Raw genomic sequence first — 3,717 nt, 5'->3', positions numbered from 1 at the left:
AGAGAGAGAGAGAGAGAGAGAGAGAGAGAGAGGAGATGAGAGAGTATAACAGAGAGGGATGGGGGTGGAGGTGCTCAGAGGTGACCTCTCGTTTGCTTGTGATGAAAAGATGGAGGCGGCGGGTGGAGCGGAGGAGAGGGGAGAGAAAAAAAAGAAAGAAAAGCTGAATAATCAGCAACTCTCCAACACTGATGGAAAGACAGGGAATTAGAGAGAGAGCGAGAGAAGAGAGAGAGAGAGAGAGAGAGAGAGAGAGAGAGAGAGAGAGAGAGAGAGAGAGAGAGAGAGAGAGATATCAAGAGCTCAGAGTCTCAGAGGATACACGGAGAGACAGGGGGAAGAAATCTCTTTTGATTTCGTTTGAAAGACGGGGTTCTCCTCTTGTAGAATACTTTACTCCGGCGATGCGGACAAAGGCACATTGTTCCTTTATCAGTGTCCCACACTCCTACCTGGCTCTCACGCAGAACAGCAGTGTCCTTGCTGTGCGCTGCTCAACCTTGGTATAACTCGCTATTAGCACATCAGGCTGGTTAAGTCAATCCGCGAGCCACTCAGCCAAACGCACCATCGGCACTTTGATCTTTGATTGTGAAAGCCTGTCAGGCTGTGCGAGTTAATCCCGGAGCCGAGTGGGGCCAATCAAGCTGTCAGGCCAAGCTCACTGTCAATAACACAGGCGGGTCAAAGAGTCAAACGCAGAGATGCGGAGCGGACCCCGGGCCTTCTAGGGAGACGTATATACCTGCAGCCAATCAGGCGCGGACTGCAGATCTTAGATTACCAGAGGGTATATTTCACTACTATACGGTATAGTTTGGCTATACATATGAGGTAGGTAGTGATCAGTGTCACTGTTAAATACCTACTCTCGTTACAATGGAGTTGTGTTTTGTTCTAAGCAAGCTGTGGACATACCCAGTATAGGTATCGGAGCGATACTAGCTAAATGTGATGGATCAGTATCGGCTATGTCCGATCCAGGCACAGTGTGATCCTCCTCCCGCTAACGGCGCCCGGCAGAACGCTCGACCCTGACCCTCACCGAACCGAACCGCCCAACGACCAGGGTCGTCGGGAATGTTGTCGTCGTAGCGCACATGCGGCGAGATCGATTAGAGACCGCGAACGTGAAGTCCTCCTGCTATAGCTCCTCCACCAATCGCTATCTTTGAGCCTAGTCTCTGAGCTTGCGTAGCTGCGGCCACCTGAGGCAGGCAAGAGGCGGTGGCGTACACATCGCCAGAGAAGAAGAAGAATGAAGTCAGGGGAGAATCGAAGAAGAGGAAAGAAAGGATGAGGGAGGGGTTGAAGAAAGAAAAGGAAGGGGGGGGGTCGAGGAATGAGGGAGAGAAACAGCTTGAAAATTAAAAGCAAGTGAGAGAGAGCGAGAGAGTTAATGAGAGGGAGGTAGACAGAGAGAGAGAGAGAGAGAGAGAGAGAGAGAGAGAGAGAGAGAGAGAGAGAGAGAGAGAGAGAGAGAGAGAGAGAGAGAGAGAGAGAGGAGGAGAGGGGAGGGAGTGGGAGCAGTAGATGAGTTGTTATGGTGATAAGCGGTGGGGAGAAGAGGATGTAGTTGTCAGGGTGATCCGACTGTACTGTACACGGCTAATAACTACCTGTGTTTATTATTCACGCTAACCTACTGTATGCCTAAACACACATTCACATGCATGCGAATGCGGACACACACACACACCGCACGCACCACACACACACACACCCTTATACACACACAAACACACACATACAAAGACAAAGCAGTCAGATGGAGCAAGGACTTATTAGCATTTGGAGATGTCAGTAGCCACCCCCACATTCCCAGTGTGGAGTACACTTTCTGTACGTTTGCTTAATGAGGGATACACAAGGGTACGTGTGTGTGTGTGTGTGTGTGTGTGTGTGTGTGTGTGTGTGTGTGTGTGTGTGTGTGTGTGTGTGTGGTGTGTGTGTGTGTGTGTGTGTGCGTGGTGTGTGTGTGTGTGGTGGAACGGTATAAACGGTATACGGTATAAACGGTATGAATTTGCTCTACTGGATGATTTTGACTATACCTTGTAACCGGTAGAGCAGCTCTAAATAGCAATGACGTCATGTAACCACAGCGCGACTATTTCACTCGCATTTGCCCCTAAAAATAGATAGAATTAGTCATAGATAATAGATATGTGCAAACTAGAAAAAGTTATTTAGGAGGCTTCGCGCAGTGGGCGTGTCAACACGCAATTGTCATTTCATAATAAACACATATCACCACGGCGCACAGCAAGTTTCAATTTCAGTTCCTGGCATTTTTAACCAGTGGAGAAAGGTAAGAGATTTCCCTATCGTTTTTCTTATATGAATTATTCTACGTTAATAAAACATACCTGGTGATCAACTACAGTTTGCGTGAACATTACATTATGATATGTGTGTAGTGTTCTGATAACGACGGCTGGGCAGCGGGCTGGATGCTGGATTTGCGAGAAGCATATGCAGCTGCAGAGCCGGCAGAGCGGGGCCGCTGTGCATGCACAGTGCAATACTCCAATTCAGCCATTGGCAATTCAGCCGTTGGGTGGGGGGCGCTGTTGAGCAGGCCTGTGACCGGACCTGAAAGCGCCCCTGCTCTGCGGCTCTGCAGTTGCATACTATTGGGATTCGTTGGGAGCAGCACAGAGTCTCGACTCAGGACTTATTTTATTTGGAATATAATGACTGTATACGCAAAAGTAGCCTAGTTTTAAGTTAAAATATTATAAATCTACATGCCTTGACGATGTCATTCTTTATATAGCCTGCCTATCAGGCAAAAATAATAATTATAACTGAAACACTGATACTGTGATATATACCGTTACAGTCTATGCTTCAAATTATACCGTGATATACATTTTAGACCATACCGTCCCCTAGGTGTGTGTGTGTGTGTGTGTGTGTGTGTGTGTGTGTGTGTGTGTGTGTGTGTGTGTGTGTGTGTGTGTGTGTGTGCGTGCACGCGCAATCAGCCAATTGAGACGTTGCCTGCAGTGTGTTTAAAAGGCCCTCCCCCGCCCCACACACACACACTCTCTGCTGGAGCAGTGTCTTCCCCAACCACCACACTTTACCCTTTATTCACAGTAGTTGTATTAATAAATATGTCTTTTTTGGTTTAAACTTCACCTTGGTTGTTTGTGTCCATTTATGCTGCTTCCCTCTGAGCCAGGGTCGTAGCAGTGTGTGTGTGTGTGTGTGTGTGTGTGTGTGTGTGTGTGTGTGTGTGTGTGTGTGTGTGTGTGTGTGTGTGTGTGTGTGTGTGTGTGTGTGTGTGTGTGTGTGTGTGTGTGCGTGTGTGTGTGCACTGCATGCGTGTGTGTGTGTGTCTGTGTGTGCATGCGTCTGTGTGTGTGTGTGTGTGTGTGTGTGTGTGTGTGTGTGTGTGTGTGTGTGTGTGTGTGTGTGTGTGTGTGTGTGTGTGTGTGTGTGTGTGTGTGTGTGTGTGTGTGTGTGTGTGTGTGTGTGCACATGTATCTGACATGCTTGTGTAGTTGGGATGAGCCAGAATCCAAATAAATAGATGGGAAAGCATGCGGATAACCTAATGGAGATAGATTTATAATTTTTTTTCATACCTTGCTTTTTATTATTCGGGAAAAGAAGTCAATCAAATAAGTCCCTTTTTATGTTATGAGTTCCATTGATGCAGAATGTGCTCAGCCGGACGCAACCACTGCCAGCACAGTCGCCGCGCGT

The sequence above is a fragment of the Notolepis coatsorum genome (assembly GCF_963971535.1).
Source record: "Notolepis coatsorum genome assembly, chromosome: 3".
Taxonomy (NCBI): Eukaryota; Metazoa; Chordata; class Actinopteri; order Aulopiformes; family Paralepididae; genus Notolepis; species Notolepis coatsorum.
Note: the sequence above shows the minus strand (reverse complement) of the source record.